This window comes from Rutidosis leptorrhynchoides, chromosome 9, assembly GCF_046630445.1.
Source record: "Rutidosis leptorrhynchoides isolate AG116_Rl617_1_P2 chromosome 9, CSIRO_AGI_Rlap_v1, whole genome shotgun sequence".
Classification (NCBI taxonomy): domain Eukaryota; kingdom Viridiplantae; phylum Streptophyta; class Magnoliopsida; order Asterales; family Asteraceae; genus Rutidosis; species Rutidosis leptorrhynchoides.
The window spans coordinates 47,236,369-47,260,165 of record NC_092341.1 but is presented as its reverse complement, the minus strand read 5'-3'; positions in this window follow the sequence as shown (position 1 = coordinate 47,260,165).

Genomic DNA, 23,797 nt, shown 5'->3' with positions numbered 1-23,797 from the left:
TTTCGCGAGCGCCGTTCCCTTGTACGATTGATTAACCATGGTTATTTGTGTTGTAAGCATATTATATTATTCGAGTTATATTTATATGCGGTTGTTATGCTAGTTTGTGGTATTGGTAAATTATAGCTTGTTATTGTGACGATAAGCTAATTGTGTTTGCTAGCATGTTTGCGGTATTGTGTAAGTGTATGCAAGTAGGTATAATTATATATGTATTCGTATAATTATTGCATTCACTAAGCTTTGCTTACCCTCTCGTTGTTTACCATTTTTATAGGTTCGGTTGTGGACAAGGGTAAGGGCATCGTTTTGGATTAGAGATCCCGTCGTTGACTAGGGGACGCTTTTGGATGTGTTGACTTTTGGGAGTTTGACCGAGACGTGGGTAGTTTAATCCCAAACGCCATGCTCATAGTGTAGTTTGGTACTTAAACTTTTTGGTGGTCGAAACTCTTAAATTGTATTAAACTTGTATTTTGGGTCGTGTGGGCCCCGCTTGTAAAACATCATTTTTATGTTTGAATCGTGATAGTTTTACATATTTGAATGTGTGGTTAAAAGCGTGTCGTCTAAAAATGTCGGGAACTAGTCGATCTTTTTCGCATTTGAAACTTTCCGGACAGGCCTGAATGGCGTGCCGCGCGGCCATCCTGGCGCGCCGCGCCACTTCTCTGTACAGCAAATTTTTTTTTTTTTGTATGTTCACGTGGTTTGGTCGCGGGTTGGTTTGGGTTGTTACAAGTGGTATCAGAGCATGGTCTAAGGGATTTAGGTGACTTGAGATATGCGCCTAGACTTAGACTTTTTGTGTGTGCGTTATGCGGGACTTGTAGGACTTTGGGTCGGAATGGGATTAGTTAGTGCATATGTTTATGTAAACTAATCATGCGCTATTTGTTGTGTATGTTTAGCGAGCATCGAGCGAGATGGACGTTGTACTAGCAAGTTAATGCGACGTGCTCACGTAGTAATGACTAGCTACCATTATTACGGGTGCAAATTGTGTCAAACAAGTAATGTACGAAGATTGTCGAGCGAGATGGGATAGTGTGGTATATATGTAGGTACGTATGTGTTGTGTCTTTTCATTTTGTTGCTTAATCTCTTCCGTTTTATAGAATGAAGACGAGAAACGGACTCGATCATGATAACGGAAGTACAAGCGAGGACGCCGAGTTTTTGGCCAAGGTTGAGGCCGTCTTTAAAAAGTTAAAAGCGGATTTTCTTACGGACGTCCGAAAGGTCTTCCAAGATTCGGTCGATATGCAAGTGACCGATTTGATAAATGAACGAATGAAGGCCACTATCGAAGAGGCCCTTGATGCTAGAAACATTTATCCTCGCTGTGAAGGAGGTGAAGGAAGGCGGGACTTCCATTATAAGAAATTCAAGGACGCTCAACCCCCGATGTTTAATGGGGTGCGAGATCCTTTGAAGAGTACATGTTGGATCTCCGATATCGAGGGAGCTTTCCGTACCGTGGAATGCCCTCCCGAGAAGAAAATAAGGTATGGTTCAAGCATGTTGCGGGAGGAAGCTAAGTTGTGGTGGGACGATAAGATCAACTTATATGGCGAAGAACAATGTATGGGCTTGACATGGGAGGAGTTCAAGAAAGAATTTTTCAAAGAATACCGAACTTCATCCGATCTCGATAGAATCCGGGATGAGTTGCACCATTTGCAACAAGGGTCAATGGACTTGGTTACACTCAAGTCTACCTTCTTGGCAAAGACTCGTTTTTTCCCGGAATATGTGGGTGATGATCACAAGTTAATGAAAGATTTCTACCGTACCTTGAATGATGAGTACAAGGGCAAGATTAGTCGGGGTATGGCTAAGTCGTTTGATGAATTGTTTTAGTTGGCTCGGGGTTTTGAGCCGGAGGTTCCAAGAAAGAGCGATTTCGCGTTTTCCAAAAGAAAGTTTGAAGGTTTTAGTTACTCTAACTCTTCAAACAAGAAGAACAAGAACAAGAAGGGTTCTGAAAGTGTCAATAGTGTGAAGAAGGGCGCTACCGGTGGTTTTTCTTATACGTGCTACAATTGTGGGCAACCGGGTCATATGGCTCGTGAATGTCCGAAACCAACTTCCGAAAAAAAAATAGCTTGTTTCAATTGCGGTAAAGAGGGGCACAAGAATCCGGAGTGTCCCGATTTGCGAAACGATAATGTGAAACGATTAGAGAAGGCGGCGGGTACGGCTAGGGGTCGCAATTACTTGATGACCAATGATGAAGCCAAACAATCGAACGAAGTTGTCTCAGGTACTTTCATGGTTAATTCTAATCCGGCAAGGATTCTTTTTGATAGCGGTGCAAATTTGTCGTTTGTGTCTCCAAAATTTGTGCCTAAACTCGATAGACAGTTAGCTAAGTTAAGTCGTCCGGTAGAAGTCGAAATAGCGGACGGCAAGACGGTGCTAGTAGTTGATGTGTGTAAGAATTGTGATGTTGTTTTCGGTGCCGAAACCTTTAAAATTGATCTCATTCCAATGACCTTGGGCGATTTCGATATTGTCGTTGGTATGGATTGGCTCGATCGTTATAGAGCCGATATTGCATGCCATGATAAGTTTATTCGTGTGAAGACCCCAAGTGGGGGAGAGTTGATTATTCATGGTGATAAGCGAAGGAGACCGGTGCCGATATGCACATTTGCACGGGCACGTCGTTTTGTTGTTACCGGTGGCATGGCTTTCCTTGCTCATGTTATCGATATTCGTAATGAGCCACCACCCATTCGTGAAATTCCGGTGGTTAATGAATTTGAAGACGTTTTTCCGGATGAGTTACCGGGTGTTCCGGCGGAAAGACAAGTTGAATTTCGCATCGAGTTGGTTCCGGGGGCTACCTCCATTGCTAAAACACCCTATCGTTTAGCGCCAACAGAAATGCAAGAGTTGTTTGTGAAGAAGAAGGATGGTAGCATGCGGATGTGCATCGATTATAGGGAGTTGAATAAAGTGACGATCAAGAATCGTTGTCCTTTGCCTCGGATTGACGATTTGTTTGACCAACTCCAAGGTGCAACGTATTTCTCTAAAATTGACCTACGGTCCGGCTATCACCAAATGCGGGTCCGTGAGGAAGATATTAAGAAAACGACTTTTCGAACGCGTTATGGGCATTTTGAGTTCGTGGTTACGCCTTTTGGTCTTACGAATGCACCGGCAGCATTCATGAATCTTATGAACCAAGTGTGCCAACCTATGTTAGACAAGTCTGTAATAGTGTTTGTTGACGACATACTAGTCTATTCGAAAAGTATGAACGAACATGAACGTCATTTGCGTGAGGTATTGAAGACATTACGAAAGGAGAAGTTGTACGCAAAGTTCTCCAAATGTGAATTTTGGCTAAGGGAAGTCCAATTCCTTGGTCATATTATGAACAAAGACGGTATGCAAGTAGATCTGGGGAAGATCGAGGCGGTGAAGAGTTGGGGACGACCGACTACGCCTACGAAAATCCGAAGTTTTCTCGGATTGGCCGGTTATTATCGTCGGTTTATCCAAGACTTTTCTAAGATTGCTTCTCCATTAACGAAGTTGATGAGAAAGAATGCTAAGTTTAATTGGGAGAACGAGCAAGAAATTGTTTTTCAATTGCTAAAAGAGAAGTTGTGTCAAGCTCCGGTGTTAGTATTGCCGGAAGGTGTGGAAGATTTGACGGTTTATTGTGATGCTTCGCTAAATGGGCTCGGGTGTGTCCTTATGCAAAGAGGTAAAGTCATCGCTTATGCCTCTCGACAATTAAAGGAGCACGAAACGAGGTATCCGACTCATGATCTTGAGATGGCGACGGTGGTACATGCGTTGAAAATTTGGCGCCACTACTTGTATGGTGTCAAATGTACGATTTATTCGGATCACAAGAATTTGAAACATCTTTTCACTCAACGAGATTTGAATTATCGTCAATGTAGATGGATGGATGTGGTGAAAGACTATGATTGTGAGATACTTTATCATCCGGGTAAGGCGAATGTTGTCGCGGATGCGTTGAGTCGAAAGAGTCAACATCCGGCGATAAAAGTAGGATCGTTACGCTTGATTATTACCAACGATTTTCTTGAGAAGCTTGGTGAGATACAAATCGAGGCTTACGTTCACAACAAGCATTCGGAACGAATCGTGGGTTAATCGGAGTTCATTACTATGGGCCCGCGTGGTTTGTTGTCTTTTCAAGGAAGGGTGTGGGTGGCTAAGATGGGTAATTACCAGCGGGTGCTACTTGATGAAGCACATAAGTCCAAATATTCCATTCATCTGGGTGCGACGAAAATGTATCATGACTTGAAGAAAGATTATTGGTGGCCGGGCATGAAACGTGATGTTGTGAAGTATGTTGAGCAATGCGTCACGTGTTTACAAGTAAAAGCCGAACACCAAAAGCTGTATGGTAAGTTGCAACCGTTAGAAATCCCGAAATGGAAATGGGAGCACATTACCATGGATTTCATCACAAAGTTACCTAAAACGGCGAGAACCTAATTTGATTCGATTTGGGTTATAGTTGATAGATTGACGAAAAGTTCTTTGTTTCTTCCCATTAAAGAAGCGATATCGTTAGAGGCCTTGGCTAAGTTGTTTATCAAGGAAGTGGTCTCGCGACATGGGGTTCCTATATCTATTATTTCGGATCGAGATACCCGTTTTACATCTCGGTTTTGGAAAAAGTTTCATGAAGATATGGGTACACAATTGAAGTTGAGCACGGCGTATCATCCTCAAATGGACGGTCAAACCGAACGTACGAATCAAACTTTGGAAGATATGTTACGGGCGTGCATTATTGACTTCGGTGGTAGTTGGGATGAGCATTTGCCTCTGGTGGAATTCTCGTACAGTAATAGTTATCATACTAGTATCGGGATGCCACCTTATGAGATGCTTTATGGGCGAAGGTGTCGAACTCCCATTTGTTGGGGAGAAGTGGGTCAAAGAGAGATCGGGAGTACCGATTTGGTTTTGGAGACGAATAACAAGATTGATATTATTCGGGAACATTTGAAGAAGGCTCAAGATAGACAAAAGTCGTATGCCGACAAACGTAGACGAACGATCGAATTTCAAGAAGGTGACATGGTGATGCTTAAGGTTTCGCCATGGAAAGGTATTATTCGATTTCGAAAACGGGGAAAGTTAGCTCCTCGGTTTATTGGGCCATTCAAGGTTTTAGCTCGTGTTGGTGAAGTTGCGTATCGTTTGGAATTACCCGAAGAGCTTGAGGGGATCCATAACACATTTCATGTTTCCCATCTCCGTAAGTGTCTTGCGGATGATTCTTCATGGATGCCATTAGACGAAATCGAGCTAAACAACAAGTTAGAATATGTCGAGGAACCGATTGCTATCCTTGATGAGAAGATGAAAATGTTGAGGAATAAAGAGGTGAGAACCTTTAAGGTTCAATGGCGACGGAGTAAAGGTTCCGAGTTCACTTGGGAGCCCGAAGAATTCGTGTTGGTTTATCTTCCCTCTTGTCATGCGGCTTGGATTGAGAGGACGCAATCCGAATAAGTGGGGGAGAGTTGTAAGACCCAAATATTATCCTTGTATATAAGCGATGTTACGATACTCGAAGCGGGGTTTTGTTGTATATATTTAAAACATGGAAGAATTCTGAACTGGGGGAGTCGCGCGCCGCGCGGCTATATGGCGCGCCGCGCCATCTGTCTGCGACAGATTCCCCTTTTCTTTTAATTAGATATTTTGAGGGCATTTTGGTAAAACTACTTTGGGACCCGAATTTAATGCCTTAGATCAGTTTGGGAGCCTCATTCACTCCATTCACAACCACCTTATCATCTTCCATTCAAGTTTAGAGAGAGAGGAGGTTCTAGAGTGAGAAAACTCCATTAAAGGAAGAAGGAAGTCGAATCAAGTCTTGGTGCGAGTTCTAAAGTCGTTCATCTAGTCGCTAGCTACGTGATGATTGTGTTGGTAAGTTACAAAACCCAATTTCTTACTTTAATTGTTTTTAAGGGTTAGGGTTGGGTTAGTGTTGCACACAAAACCCATTTGCTAGTAAATTTGGGGGTTTTGGGTGAATTTGGGTCATGTAGATTCAAAGATGACCAATTAGGGTTTTCAAAGTATTAAATTATGTTTATAAGCCTAAATTGGTTAGTTAATTTACTAGCACACTTATATATATGTAAATGGGTGTAATGACCTTGAAATGGGTCAAATGGGTCTTTAATGACCTAAGTGGTCTTGCTAGTGTGAAATTGAGTTAACCTTGTGATTTAAGAATGTAATAAGACCATAATTGGCTAGAGTTAGGGTTTTTGGTGAAGTTAACCCATTATTAGGGTTAATGGTGCAAAATGGGTTGAAATTGCACTTTGGGTCAAAATGGCTTTAGAATGGTGAAAGAATTGGTTGACCAACTTGAGTTGCGTTTAATAATATGTATAATGTGATTAGGTACGTTACATTGAGGTTTCGCAACCTCGGGTATCTTTTCACAAGACTTTGAGGTGAGTGGAATAATTATATGCGTAGGTATATAATATATCTATTTGTTGTAGCGTGAAATGTGTAGTGTCGAGGTGTTAAGACACCACGTTTCACGTGAAGAGTGTAGCATCGAGGTGTTAAGATGCCACTCGGGTGTAGCATCGAGGTGTTAAGATGCCACCTAGGAGTGTAGTGCCGAGGTGTTAAGACACCACTCCGTAAAATATGAGTGAAGCATCGAGGTGTTAAGATGCCACTCGGGGTGAAGTACCGAGGTGTTAAGGTGCCACCCTAGGGGTTAGTGGTGCGAGGTGTTAAGTGCCCTAACGGATGTTATGAACACCGATGGCGTTTTCGCGAGCGCCGTTCCCTTGTACGATTGGTTAACCATGGTTATCTATGTTGTAAGCATATTATATTATTCGAGTTATATTTATATGCGGTTGTTATGCTAGTTTGTGGTATTGGTGAATTATACCTTGTTATTGTGACGATAAGCTAATTGTGTTTGCTAGCATGTTTGCGGTATTGTGTAAGTGTATGCAAGTAGGTATAATTATATATGTATTCGTATACTTATTGCATTCACTAAGCTTTGCTTACCCTCTCGTTGTTTACCATTTTTATAGGTTCGGTTGTGGACAAGGGTAAGGGCATCGTTTTGGATTATAGATCCCGTCGTTGACTAGGGGACGCTTTTGGATGTGTTGACTTTTGGGAGTTTGACCGAGACGTGGGTAGTTTAATCCCAAACGCCATGCTCATAGTGTAGTTTGGTACTTAAACTTTTTGGTGGTCTAAACTCTTAAATTGTATTAAACTTGTATTTTGGGTCGTGTGGGACCCGCTTGTAAAACATCATTTATATGTTTGAATCGTGATAGTTTTTACATATTTGAATGTGTGGTTAAAAGCGTGTCGTCTAAAAATGTCGGGAACTAGTCGATCTTTTTCGCATTTGAAACTTTCCGGACAGGCCTGAATGGCGCGCCGCGCGGCCATCCTGGCCCGCCGCGCCACTTCTCTGTACAGCAAATTTTTTTATTTTATTTTGTATTTTCACGTGGTTTGGTTGCGGGTTGATTTGGGTTGTTACATTGTGCCTCGCCCATCGGACACGAACATAGTTCGCTCCATGTGGTTATTCAAGCACAAGTATAATGCAGACGGTAATTTGAACAGGTATAAGGCTCGACTCGTTGCTAACGGTCGAAGCCAGCTGGTTGGCATTGATTGTGATGAGACTTTTAGCCCGGTTGTCAAACCGGCATCGATACGTACTGTCCTCAGCTTGGCAGTTTCTCGACACTGGCCAGTTCATCAGCTGGATGTCAAGAACGCCTTTCTTCATGGACAGATTTCAGAGACAGTTTATATGCACTAGCCACCAGGGTTTCGGGATCCCAGATACCCGGATCATGTCTGCTTATTGCAGAAATCCTTATATGGCCTTAAACATGCCCCTCGCGCCTGGTTTCAGCGTTTTGCAGGATATGCCCAGCGGATTGGTTTTCACCAAATCCGCTGTGATACATCCCTTTTTATTTATCGCCAGGGATCCGACACAGCCTACCTGCTTTTGTATGTTGATGATATTGTGTTGACTGCTTCTTCTACAGGTTTACTTCAGCAGATTATTTCTTCCTTACATAAGGAATTTGCTATGACTGATTTGGGTCCCTTGAACTACTTTCTTGGGATTCACGCCACCCGCAACGCATCTGGCATGTTCCTCTCTCAGAGGCAATATGCTACCGAGGTTATTGAGCGGGCCGGAATGCCCACTTGTCATCCTTGCAGGACCCCGGTTGAACCGGGTGCCAAGCTTACTAGTCACGGACCTCCTGTGAAGGACCCGACTCTCTATCGGAGCCTTGCAGGCGCATTACAGTACCTTACATTCACTCGCCCAGATATCACATACGCTGTTCAGCAGATATGCCTCTTCATGCACGATCCTCGGGAACAGCACATGCATGCCCTCAGACGGATCATTCGTTATATAAAGGGTACCAGTGATCTCGGTTTACAGTTATATACATCATCACCCACTACTTTGGTTGCATACTCTGACGCTGATTGGGCCAGCTGCCTAACTACCAGACGCTCTACCTCTGGCTACTGTGTTTACCTCGGTAACAACCTTCTATCATGGTCGTCAAAGCGGCAACTCACGTCTTCTCGCTCTAGTGCCGAAGCGGAGTACCGTGGGGTTGCCAATGCCGTTGCAGAGACTTGCTGGATCCGTAATCTTCTCCGCGAGCTTCATTGTCCTCTCACCTCCGCTACTTTGGTATACTGTGATAACGTCAGCTCGGTCTACCTGTCTACTAACCCAGTTCAGCATCAGCGGACCAAGCACATTGAGATCGACATTCACTTTGTTCGCGATCTTGTTGCTCAGGGGCAGGTACGGGTTCTTCACGTGCCATCCAGATATCAGTTTGCAGACATCTTCACCAAAGGTCTCCCGTATGCATTGTTTGATGAGTTCAGATCCAGTTTGAGCGTCCGCAATACTCCCGCTTCAACTGCGGGGGATGTTAGCCGATATGATTGTTAGCCCATTTATTATGTTGCTTGGGCCTAGCCCTTTTTATCCCTTAGGCTTTGGCTATATATGCCTTTGTATGTAGTTTAGTAATACTAGGATATTTAATTTAATTTATCTTTCGGCTTCTTTTTAAAGGTGGGAAACTAGCTAGGATGTGTTTCATTTACAAACAAATTGTAGTACGGAGTAATATTTTATAACTCACTTTGATTACTTTACACGTAACACACTATGTGGCCATGTGGGCATGGCAATTATTTATTATAAACAATATATATTTTAAATGGAAAAGGTCACGATAACTATGAAGGTGTTTATTCGCCTGTATTTTATATACAGATGTAAGTAGTCATTTGGTTACTCGTATATCCTACATTCTCGATTAGCTCCTTCATTTCTTACTCATTGTCGGTCTTTGTCTTCATATTTTTTTCATTTGATTAACAACAAAATATATGGCATCTTCAATCAAAGAGTTCGCTCAGTCTAAACTCCCACTTTCATTCATATTAGAGGCAACAAACAACTTTTCTAATAAAAATATCATCGGGAAAGGTGAATTTGGGAACGTCTACAAGATGCAAATTGATACCGATGTGGACACAAAATGTTCTGCACGGAGGTTCAATCGTAAGGGTAGGCTAGGAGACGATGCGTTCTTGACTGAGAACAAATTGTCAATCATTGAGAACTAGACAAAGGATAGTGGAAGATTGAATCTCATAAAGACTCGATTGATCTATTTAGTTTCAAACGTACAAAAACGTTTTCAGTTTAAAAAGAACTTTATTATTAAAACGTATATAACTTTTATAAATATCTAGAACCACTTTTGACAACTCATTACTTAACTAGTATGATAAAGATAACGATATTTATATTTTATTTTATTAAATATATATAACGATTTAAATTAATATTATATATATTTATACGCGTATTATACGTACATAGTTTTATACTTTTACTATACTTAAACTTTACCTTTACTTTATTTTTACTTTACTTTAACTTTAATAATTCATACTTTAATAATTCACTTTAATAATTCATACTTTAATAATTCACTTTAATAATTCATACTTTAATAATTCACTTTAATAATTCACTTTAATAATTCATACTTTAATAATTCACTTTAATAATTCAAAAATCTATTATAAATAGAATTCAATAGGTTTCATTATTTCATAGAAACTTGAAAATAGTTTTCTCTAAACTCTCTCAATCGATTTACATATATATATATTTACTTCGTATTATCTCAAGATATTATTAGTATACATAAAATATTACGACGGAGTGCTGTCCGAGTGATTTCGAAGTTGTTTTTTCGAGTGGGATAGGATTAAGGAAATTATGGGTTATAGCTATGGAGGTGATTGAGTATGGTTCATGGGTATGCTCGTGAGGTCAATATAGTGTTTATCATCTCCGTTGCGTTTACGTACCTTTCCTGCAATATTGAATCTCAATATTGATATGTGAGTACTCATAATTTAATTTTTACATACTAATAGTGTATCCCTGACTAGTGCTCGAGTATATATGATTATGCATGCTTGTACTTTTGATATTGCCATTAGATAGGTTATGTTGATTCCTGAATTAGTTACATATACGATTGAGATAAGGTATAAAATATGCATGTTGTTGGAAAGCTAGCGAAAAATAGTTGAATTTTGGTTTAAGAATCACTTGAATCCAAGTAACGGTTAGAAAGTTATGAAATAAACAAATTGCATAATTAATTTCGTAATTAAAATTGCTGATGATAATTAGTGAACTAATTTTCTGGGTTACAAAAAGTGGTTATTTGGATTTTACTCGTCGAGTAGATGAATTTTCATATAAAGCACGTCTCGTTTCGTTGAACGGTTGTCAAGTTATGGACAAAAGAAGTTTTGCAAATTTTGATGAAATGTCGAAACAGGAACTGAAATTCTCGCTGATCTGCATTGTTTCATATATAAAAAAAAATACCACTGAATTCTTTGCTGTAAGGTCTAACAAACGACTCTGGCCGTTTGTCAATTCGAGTCTCGACGATTTTTCTAAAAATCATCAAAGTTGACGGTTTGGTCACATTTTAAAATTCTAAAAAGAGCTGAAACTTTTTTATTTAAAAATGTCAGTTTTGTATCAGTTGTGATGGTCGGCCTGATATGTGTTTACTCTTGTCAAAAATCATGTTATATCTTTGTGGTAATGAGAATTTGCAGGCTTTGACCGTTTGTCAATACGATTTTTGAGGAATTTTCTGAAAATCTCCAAAGTAGGCTACTCGGTCACTTTTGTAAATTTATTAAAGCTGAAAAATTAACTTTGAAACGCCGAAAACGCGTTGGCAACTACGAGTTGTCTAGGTTTAGTTTACTTCTGTAATATTTATGCTTAATCTTTTTGGTAATGTGTAAATTTTATCTTTGGCCGTTTATCAATCGGAGTTCCGATAATTTTTCTAAAAATAGCTGAAGTGGCCCGTTTAGTCATGTTTGACCGAAAATCATTTTTGTATAAGTTATTATATATTTGCATGCGACCTCATTTTTACTTTGACCTTTGACTTTTGATTTAACCTTTGACTTTTGACTTTGAACATTGACTTTTCCTGTTAACTTTTCAGTTAACTTTTTGTGTTGATTTTCTCTATAAAAAAAAAAAACCTAAAATACTATTTTATGATTATGAAACCATTTGTGTTACGTTGTTTCACACGTCACCTTTTACTAGAATCTTAATTGAGCATGAATAATATAACATGTTACTATACTGTAGAGTCAGACTCGAGCTATAGGATAGGATTACACTATGACCTGACCTAAATTGCTATACAAATATTGACCAACATATAAATATATATAATTAATATAGGTTCGTGAATCCGAGGCCAACCTTGCACTTGTTCAATGACGTTATATGTATTTTTACTACGAAATACAGTATGGTGAGTTTCATTTGGCTTTTTACCCTTTATATTTTTGGGACTGAGAATACATGCGCTTTTATAAATGTTTGACGAAATAGACACAAGTAATTGAAACTACATTCTATGGTTGAATTATCGAAATCGAATATGTCCCTTTTTATTAAAGTCTGGTAATCTAAGAATTAGGGAACAGACACCCTAATTGACGCGAATCCTAAAGATAGATCTATTGGGCCTAACAAACCCCATTCAAAGTACCGGATGCTTTAGTACTTCGAAATTTATATCATGTCCGAAGGAGGATCCCGGAATGATAGGGGATATTCTTATATGCATATTGTTAATGTCGGTTACCAGGTGTTCACCATATGAATGATTATTTTTGTCTCTATGCATGGGACGTATATTTATGAGAACTGGAAATGAAATTCTTGTGCTCTATTAAAATGATGGAAATAAATGATTATGATAAATTAATGAACTCACCAACCTTTTGGTTGACACTTTAAAGCATGTTTATTCTCAGGTGTTAAAGAAATCTTCCGCTGTGCATTTGCTCATTTTAAAGATATTACTTGGAGTCTTTTATAGCATATTTTGAAGAACGTTGCATTCGAGTCATTGAGTTTATCAAAATTATTATTAAATCAATTTATAGTTGGATAGTGGATATTATGAAATGGTATGCATGCCTGTCAATTTTCGATGTAAATAAAGATTGTCTTTTAAAAACGAATGCAATGTTTGTAGAATGTATAATATAGAGGTCAAATACCTCGCAATGTAATCAACTATTGTGAATCGTTTATAATGTATATGAATGGGTCCTTTCAGAAAGGCTATGTTCGTGTTGAAAACAACGGTTGAGAAGATGTTCTTGAACACATTTGAGATGCTGCAACACCGAAGGTGGTATGGGATACGTTTGCAGCATTGTTCTTAAAGAAGAATGATACAAAACTTCAGTTGTTGGAAAGTGAATTATTGTCTATGATGCAACGTGATGTGTGAATAGCACAATAAAACTATAAGGTGAAGTACACTTGCTGAGAGATTTCTGAATTGGATCCAGAAAATCAAATAGGTGAAGCCAGGATGAAGCGAATGATTATCCATGGTTTAAAGCCTAAATTTCAGAGTGTCGTTGTAATAATACAAGGGTGGCAAACTCAACCATCCCTTGTAGAATTTGAGAACCTACTAGATGGTCAAGAAGCATTGGCAAAACAGATGAGTATCATTTATGTGAAGAGTGAAGAAGAGACACTCTATGTCAACAAAAGCAAGTGGAACTCGAAGCACAAAACTGCAATGAAAGAAAGAAGTCTGATGATAAGGCAAAGACACAAGAAGGAGGTAAATGTGTAAAGTAAGATGAAGGATCGAGCAATCGTTTCAAAGGAAAGAAATACATACCAAGGTGCTATAGTTGTCAAAAAAGGGCATTTGGAAAGGGATTGTCATGCCAAGAAAACTGAAGAAGTTAACAATGTTGAATCAAAGAATGAGGAAGAATGGGATGTTAAAGCTTTTATGTTAAAGCTTTTATGGTCACTAAAGAAGAGGAGTTATCTCTTTTTGCCTCAAAGTCTAAGCAGGTTGATCACAAATATGATTGGAATTGTCGACTCAGGGTGTTCAAATCAACTGACTGGTGACAAGGATAAGCTTCAAAACATGGTAAAATATAAAGGAAGTAGGGTTGTGGTGACCGCAAATAACTCAAAACTTCCTATAACACACGTTGGTAACACCATAGTTTCCTCTCCTCATGGTGAAAGTGAAGTACCATTGGAAAATGTACTACATGTGCCCGGTGTAAAGAAGAATTTGTTCTCTGTTCTCAGGTTACATCATCGGGTCAGTTTGTGCTATTTGGTTCGGAAGGTGTTAAAGTCTACGAGAAGATTCAAGTTATTCGTGAGCCAGTAATGATGGGGAAGAAGAAAGAATTTGTGTACGTGATGTCTGCACAGACACAGCTGATGTTGAGAAAACAAGAAAAAGTGAGACTGCGGATCTATGACATTCACGATTGGGTCATGTTGGGTATGATAAATTGGAAATGATGATGAACAAGTCATTAGTAAGGGGTCTGCTAAAGTTTGAAGTGAGAAAAGAAGTAGTTTGTGCAGGGTGTCAATAATGTAAAGCATATCAACTACCATATGAGGACTCAAAATTCAAAGCTAAGAAGGTGTTAGAATTGGTTCATTCAGATATGTTTGGTCCAGTAAAGCATGATTTAGTTGGTGGAATGAAGTATATGATCACCTTTATTGACGACTACTCAAGGTATGTATGGGTGTATTTTGTTAAGAATAAAGCTGAAACCTTGTCAAAATACAGATTATTTAAAGAAGAAAGTGAAGCTGAGGTAGGTGCAAGTATTATGTGTTTACGTAATGATAATGGAGGAGAGTATATTTCAAGTGAATTTACAACGTTGCTTCGAGAATGTAAGATACGCCATCACTTTACTTGTGCAAATACACCTCAACAAAACGGTGTTTCAAAAATGAAGAATCGACACCTAGCCGAAGTTTGTCGAAGTATGATGCACTCTAAGAACGTGCCTGGGCGTTTTTGGGCCAAAGCAGTGAAAACCGATGCCTATGTGATCAATAGAATTCCACAACAACGGTTAGCTTATCTCTCACCTTTCGAAAAAATATGGCTTACAAAACCTTCCGTTAGTTTCTATCACGTGTTTGGATGTGTTTGTTATGTGTTTATACCAGATCATTTACACACCAAAATGGAGAAGAAAGCTATACGGTGCATATTTGTTGGGTATGAATAAAACAGAAAAGGTTGGAGATGTTGTGACCCTTCAACAGGCAAGTGCTATACATCATGAAATTTGGTGTTTGACGAGGCTTCATCATGGTGGTCATTTAATAGTGAAGAAGAAGTACCACAAGCTGATGTACCCACTAAAAAGAATGATTATGAAATTAAACTAATTTCAGAAGAAGTACATTGGGAAAAATCAAGAAGAAAGTGATCCTTGGAGAATCGGTGTAAACAATCGAATACAAGGCCAGGAAGAAGATCAACCACTGAGAAGGTCAACAAGGAATCGAAAGCAAAATCCCAAATATGCTAATGCTAATGTTGTTATTATATCAGATGAAGTAATTGAGCCAGAAACGTATGAAGAAGCATCTCAAAATTTAGAATGGCTTAAGGCTATGGAAGAGGAAATAAGTGCTCTTGAACAAAGTCAGACTTGGGATCTTGTTGCAAAACCAAGTGATGTAAAACCTATCTCATGTAAATGGGTGTACAAAGTGAAGCGCCGTACAGATGGTTCAATTGAAAGATATAAGGCACGTGATGTGTGCGAGGTGTACTAGGAAATAGTATTAATTTTTACAAGGAAATACTATTAAATACGATACAATTTTACACAAGATATTTATTTATTTATAGAATGGATATACCTAAACCTTTCTACAACACTTATAGGTAGTGTACCTAATCGTACAGTAGTATAGTTTTTAGTAAGTCCGGTTCGTTCTACAGGGATCTTTTAAACAAGCTTAACGCTATATTTTTAACTTATAATTGTAAAAATACAAAAATATATATAAGTAGTATTATTATTATAAAAGGGGGGGTTTTTACCGTTTAATGACCGGTTTGTCGATTTTAAAACTTTAGTTGCAGTTAAAACCTAATGTAAAATATTAAAAATAAATATAACTTAATTTAAAGCGTAAAGTAAATAACGATAATGGAATTGCGATAAATAAAAGTGCGATAAAATAAAATTGCGATAATTAAAGAGTACGATAATTAAAAATGCAATTAAATAAAATGACAATAAATAAAAGTGCGATAATTAAAAGTGAAATTAAATATGAAATATATAAATTATGCTTATTTAAACTTCCGTAATCATGATGTTTGACGTGTTGATTTTAGTTTATTACCATGGGTTAATTGTCCTTTGTCCTGGATTATTCATTATGTCCGTCTGGTTTTTGTCCATAACAGTCCATCAGTCATAAATATAAAGTGCGAGTGTCCTCGTCAAATTATCCTTATATCTGAAGTCAAATATTCCAACTAATTGGGGACTTAAACTATAATTACACCAAGTGTCCTTGTATATAATTCACCCCTGTTTTAATAAGTCCATTGACTATTAATCTATTCCCGTGTCCGGTTAAATGAACGATTATTAGTACTTATAAATGTCTCGCCCATCGTGTCCGATCGAGTGTATATGGTTATTTATAGGTACGTCTAATTGTAAATCTTTATATTAAATTAACAAACTATCATTTAATTAAACAAATATAAAGCCCATTAATAGCACATAGTCTAATTTCCACAAGTGTCGTTCTTTTGTCCAAACCCCAATTATGGTACAAAGCCCAATTACCCAATTTTAAATATTTTAGTCCAAAATCATGATTACTTCGTCTTAAATAAGCATAATAATAACTTAGCTACGAGACATTAATTTAAAAATAACATTAACCATAACTTACAGTGATTAAAAATAGCGTAGCGTTACACGGATAGAATTTCGACTTACACCCTTACAACATTCGCTAACATACCCTTATTATTAGAATTTAAAATTAAAATTAAAATTAAAATTAAAATATAATATATATATATATATATATATATATATATATATATATATATATATATATATATATATATATATATATATATATATATATATATATATATTTACGTATATGAATGAGAAGAGAAAAAGATGTGTTTTAGGTTCGTGCAAAGCCTGCCTTTTATAGGCATGTGGCCAGAAAAAAGCCTCCATGCGATCGCATGGTTTTATAACTGCCAGGCCATGCGATCTCATGGCCTGCTTTTCCAGCTCACATGAGCTTGTTTCTTCTGCCGACGATTTATAATAATATATATAATATATAAATAATTTTAAGAATTATTTAAATATTATATTATATTCGTGTGCATAGTTGACTTGTAATTTTTAGTCCGTTGCGTCGAGCGTTGAGAGTTGACTTTGGTCCCGGTTCCGGATTTTCGAACGTCCTTGCGTACAATTTAATATCTTGTACTTTGCGTTTCGCGTCTTGCACTCTTGTAATTTTGAGACGTTTCTTATCAATAATTGGAACCACTTTGATTGTATTTTGTACTTTTAAGCTTTTTGGTCGTTTGCGTCTTCAATTCAATCTATCTTTTGTCTTCACCTTTTATTATTTAAACGAATATCACTTGTAAATAGGACATTTGCAACTAAAAGCTTGTCTTTCTTGAGGGATAATGCTATGAAATATATGTTCGTTTTTAGCATTATCAAATATTCCCACACTTGAGCGTTGCTTGTCCTCAAGCAATATAGTCTTGAAATAAAAATACTAGAATCACTTCTTTATTCTTCACACTTTGTACATCAGTGATTTCTATACGGCGGTATGAACAATGGTAGTAACGATGTGGTTTACAGTCCCATATGACTATAAAAATTTAGATCCTTTAAGGAAATTGGATCTTTATGAAAACATTTGATCTTTTGAAAGTTTAATCTAGCTTTTACCCTAGATAAGTTTTCCGGAATAACCTTTCACCGGTGTTTGCAAATTGTTTTTGTGGGTTTGGTGGGTTTCATATTTGAAAATTTTAGCTCAAAACTTGCGGTTTTGTGTCACCCACTTGCTAACCTTATATTGGAAAAGCAATACGTCCAGTATACTTGCTCCGTATATTACCTTTCGATAAACTACCGTCCGGTTGTAAAGGAAAGTATTGAACAAGCAACTGTTAAGGCAATGTCCCCTGACATGCTTTTAATTATGGTCTAAAACGTGTCGGATGCAATTACTATCCTTGGTAGAAGCAATAGTAAAGCTCACCCTTATAATTTTTCGGTCTGGCACAAGGTCCTGTCTTTGACCATGCTATGCAACCACCGTTCTTACGGTTGACACCCGATTTGGTTCAGGTGACCTAATGAATTATAGGTGAATTCCTAGGATTTTACGTTCAATGGTAATGAACGCATTGAAAATGGGTTTTCAGAAAACAAATCGGTTTGTAATTTTGATCAAAATATTTTCTCGTTCAAGCTCGAGTTTAGATATCATCGAATTCCATGAGTTTGTAATTCTCAATCTTTAAGGTCAATCTCTAGGATTGAGTAATATCAGTCTTAAAAGCTGATTTTTAATCTTTAAGGAGATTATCCTTTCCGGGGGTCTGATTCATTAGTCTTATCAAGCTAATTTGCACGGCGTCCTCCCCATTTTACGAGACCGATCCTCTGATGGTTAGGATAAGTCTGACCACTTGGCGACCCTGTTTGATGCTGAGGTCCGTGGATTTCCTGCTGATTTTAGTGATGACTTTTCTAGATTTTTCGTCAACCTACAGCTGGTCTGGACGACAACTTCCTGACCTAAATCAAGAAGCGCGTGTCTTTTTCGGAAGACTTTACTTCCTTTTAACGATTGAATTGATTCATCGTGTAGCTCCATCTTTCTTTAAAATATATTACAGTAAATTTGGTAAAATTGATTAGTTTAGTCTAAAGCAAAAGTATCTTTAATTATTTGTTACAGAAATATGTGATATATGTTTTAAATAACTTGGTAAATTTTTCTCACACTTGGCTTTTATTTTCCTTTATTTGCCTTTTTATTGTCCTCTATTCCATTTTAAATGAATTCTAACATTTTGGTTTGTTTCTCAATTTATGTCCTTTCCGAGGTAACAATAATTTCGGTGTTAACACCTAGTTTTATCGTTCATAAATATGTATAAACATGATTTTGAGTTCATTTAATTGAAAATTTTGAAAATTTTTACTAGAATTGTGTAGTCAGTATATAAGACTAAGGCTGTTCTTTATTATCAGAGAGCGCTAGATTCTAATACAACTACTGTATTACTAGTATTTTTAATGGTAACCAAGTGTATAAGTCAAAAAATTTTAAAAATCCGAAAGAATTTAACCCCTTCCCACACTTAAGATCTTGCAATGCCCTCATTTGCAAGAAATCAGTAACAATTTAAATTATTGAGGGTGATTAGCGTAGAAAAATGATTAAATTTTACCAAAGTTTTCAAACTTATTGGCGTTTGTTTGTTGAATGATAAATGGTGCACATCATTTGTTCATTCCGTCTTGTTGTTACATCACATTTGTTTTTCGTTTTGTCATCAAAATTAGTAGCTTTTGCTGAACTTAATGCCAGTCTTTGAAAATGCGATGTTTTACCCTGTTGTGTACAATTGACAATATACATACATACAAATATAAACATGCATGGTAATTTGAAATGGGACTTAAAATCCCACTTTCAAATCAAATATGAAACATTAGTACAACAAATAAAAATATTGAACATTACAATAAAAGTATCATAATATAATGTGTTTAAACATAAATAAACAGAAATAATAAAAATTAAAAATCATATAAATTACCAACCGGAACTAAATCAATCTGGATAGGGGTTCCAGTTAATGTCGTCATCCGGGTTCCATGCTTGGTGATAGGTGTACTGGTAGGCCTGGTTAGGGTCGTAGAGAGTATATGGTGGTCTCATCTCGGGCTGGTGTGGAGGAGAGTAAGCGGGTCGGGTCGAAACGTAGTGATCCTGAGGTGACAGCCAGCTCATAATCTGACGCTGATGATAGTCCCATCTATCATGATGTCATTGCCTGGAATGCTCGTAATCATTCCGGGCTTGCCACTGCTCCATTCGATGAAATCTCTCCGCGTTTGTCATATCTACCTCATCTATATGCTGGTAGACATCTGTCATAGTCTCCCGAATGACATCCCTAATGTCATCTGCTTCCTCCATTTCCTCGTCTGAACCTCTCTCTACCTGAGGATGACTACCTTCATAGGGTACTGGCTGGTTGCGTCTGCTCTTTAATACCTTAGCACCCTGATAGACCTTTAATCCTAAAGGCTCAACCTGTTCCCTACATTCCAAAAGTGGACCCCCTTGGTTCCTATCTACACCTAAGTACTCTCCAATGAGAGTAACAAAAATACCTCCTCCAATTATCCCCCCTTTCTGTATTCCTTCCACCATTTTAGATAAATAAAAACCAACACAGTAAGGGATATTAACAAAGCCTCTTGGGTCTCGAATACACTTTAGGTAAAATAAATCATGTAAGGTCATTTTCTCCTTGTTGTGACCTCTCCGTGTAATCGAGTTAGCCAGAAATCTATGAATTATACGAAGTTCGGCTTTGTTAATATGTAAGTAGGAGTGTTTTCCTCCCAGTGTAAAAACATTATAGTTTGACATACGCCTCCAGATGGCGTTCGCGTCAAAATTCCTATCTACCCTTTCACCACGATAAATTAAATTCATACAATCGGGTAGTAGCAATTCACTAGGAGTGTAAATCTGTAATGCCCTGGCCATGTCCAGCATGGACATCCTGTACATCCTACGGCCAAGTATAAACCTAAGAAAACTTCTATCATCTAATCTATCTACATCTACATTTAATGCTATAGTACTCATCAGCTCAACACACCATTCCTTATATACAGGTCTACGAATGGTGAATAAACGTTCCCAATCAGTAAAAGAAGTGCTGCCATACCTTTGGATCAAATGCTGTCTAACTGAGTTAGCAAGTTGGACCATTTCCAAAGGATCCCAATCGATTACCCTTGGCACCTCTACATTTTTCGATATCAGTTTGAATTTGTTACTTTGATATGCCGGGTAATCCCTCCAGCTTCTATCGAATCTCAGATTAGGATGCAACGTGTGTTCAGGAATCGTTGGGTATTCTACTGGTGGATGTATCGGAAATACTGTGAAGGCATCAACAAATTGTAGCGAATCATAATAAGGTACGTGTTGATCAGGCTGTTGTTGTGGTTCCTGTTGTTGTTCTTGTTCAGGCTCGTATTGCATTTCAGGTTCAGGTTCTGGAGCAGGTTGCCTGGATGATGAGGTTGCACCATCAGTATCTGTAAATCTCTGCAAAACACATTAAACACACAAAATTTGTGCATCCAAATATGCATTAGTTTTAGTAAAATAACAAATTGAAACAATTACAATAACATGTTAAATCAAAATTAAACTTATACGCATTTTCATAATTTTAACAATTCTACACTTTTTCAAATAAGCATATATGAAAATGTTTACAAAGTTCATAAGCATTCAATTCAAATAACATGTTAAAACATTCATTACTAGCAATTAAACAAGTCTCAAATGGCAATTATATCAAATTAATCAAGTTCATGAATTTTAGACTTAAAAAGTCCACTTTAATCTTCAAAAATCATGTTTAGGATCAAAGTTTGGATCATTTAGCTACCTAAACATGTTACACTACTTAATTTAGCAATAATTCATGACAAAAATCGGCCATAACCTGTTTATATCAAAAAGCCCCAAATTGCTCAAGAACACAAACCCTAGATTCCTAAAAATTTTGAAGTTTTTGGCTTCAAATCATGTTAAATAGCATCAATCTAGGTTATACATGCATAAAATACTAACAATTTAACTCTAATTACACTACAAATTAACAAAATCAAATTAGGTAAATTATAGCTCAAGAACACTAAAAATCAAATTTAAAGAGGTTTAGGAGTGAAATTGTTACCCTTTTTGATAAACTCCTTATCAAATTCATGTTTAGAGCGGATTGTAGCAAAAAATTTGGTGAATTTTGGTGGAAAAATGATGAAATTTGAGAGGTTTTGGGGTTGTGCTCGAATGTATGTGTGTGTTTTGTGGGAGACAGAAGCAGACTGCCTTTTGTTTCTGGCCAAAATTCCAGCTCCATGCGATCGCATGGGGTTCGGGTACAGTACATTTTTGCTTTTTTTTTTTTTTTTTTTAGGTTATAACTTTTAAAAAATATATTAATAAAATTTTAAAAATTTGTTTCTTTTTAGGATGAGGGCGTTTCGGATCGTTGTCCTAGTCCGTCCCTCGACAAAATTTTAAAATTTGTCAATTCAAAGCGTGGTTTTAAAAGTAAAGATTTTTGGGTTTTTTAAATGTTTTTTGGCATACTTTAATTCAATAAGATTAAAAATAATGATAATAAAAGTTCTCGTCCCTCTCTTGAGTAGAGCAATTTCGGTTGAACGACCTAGTCTTCAACTCACGACGAATTTTAAAAATCATATTTTTGACTTAGCGAAATAAAGTAAATTTTTGTTTTTAAATTCACACCAAACTTAAATTTAAAATGCATAAAATTAAAAATTCATATTAAAAATTCACACCAAACTTAAATTATATTTTTATTTTTATACATACAAACTTATATTAAAAATATTAATTTTTCAAATATTTACAAACTTAAATATATATTGATTTTAAAAAGTTTATAATAATAATTTAATTTTTAAATATTAATTTTAAAAACAAAGTAAAAATAAAATTAAAAATCTTTTTGGTCTTTTATCTCACTTTAATCAATCAAATATTATCAAAAATATACGCCCCTCTTTTCGGTAAAGTAATTTCGACTATATTACCTAGTTTTACTCCTAACGAATTTCTGAAATATTTTGGGTTGATTGATTAAAGATATTTATACCTTAAGAATAAACGGTAAATTTCGCAGTGATGTAATAAATTTTTGTATGATATCAATAATTTCGGTCGCAAAACCTAATTTTATTGAATACCAATTTAATACTTTATAGCGAACGATTTAGCGTTTATTATCAAAAGGTTAAAATCAATAAAAATAAACATAAAAACTGTACATACTTACCTGTGAAATAGAATTCTTAGTGACCTGCTTTAGCCCACTCATAAGATAGTCGGACTAATTGGTTTTCCATAGCTACATAGGCGTAACCTCGAGCATTCAATGTTTTTTCTTCGAAACATATGAACGGTCCATATCTGCATAAAGTAACGAATTCGGTATTTGAATATGTTTGATTATTTGAACATTTACCTTCGTATGACCATTTTCCGCATTTGTGACATCTTTCAAGGTGTCGTGCTCTTCTTTTCGCTGCGGATTTCGATTTTTCTTTACCAAAATGTAACTTATTATTTCGTTCCTGGATTCTTTTCTTACTCCGTCCAATTTACCTCTGATTAATGATACCAATTCACTTGGAAGGGTGTCATTATTCCGTTTAGTGATCAAAGCGTGTAGCATTAGACCATGGTTTAATTCACAGGAAGTCTTCATCTCGTAAAACCTAAAAAAAAATAAAAATTCAGAATGGGGGAGAAGACTAGTTCTTTAGGGTCTGCTAGGGAAAGACCATTCGGATTCCATTCTCGAGAAATACACGAAAACAGAACATCTAACTCTAATAGAAATACATATTACCCTAAAAAGATTCGAACCTCCCCACACTTAGTTAGCTGTGGTGTCGAAATTATGATTAACTTCGTTGTCAACTTCCATCGGATCATGTACGTAATGTTTAACTCTGTGACCATTAACTTTAAATTCAATCCCATTTGAATTTATTAACTCTATTGTTCCATATGGGAAAACTCTTTTGACTATAAATGGTCCAGACCATCTTGATTTCAATTTTCCAGGAAATAGCTTGAATCGTGAATTGAAAAGAAGAACTCTGTCTCCTTCTTTAAATTCTTTTGAACTTCTGATTCTTTTATCATGCCATTTCTTCGTTCTTTCCTTATAGATTAAGGAATTTTCATATGCTTCATGTCTTAATTCTTCTAATTCGTTTAATTGACTTAACCGTAGACGTCCAGCATCATGTAAATCAAGATTACATGTCTTCAAAGCCCAAAATGCATTGTGTTCAATTTCTACTGGAAGATGACATGATTTTTCATAAACGAGTCTAAAAGGTGTGGTTCCAATTGGAGTTTTGTAGGCTGTTCTAAAAG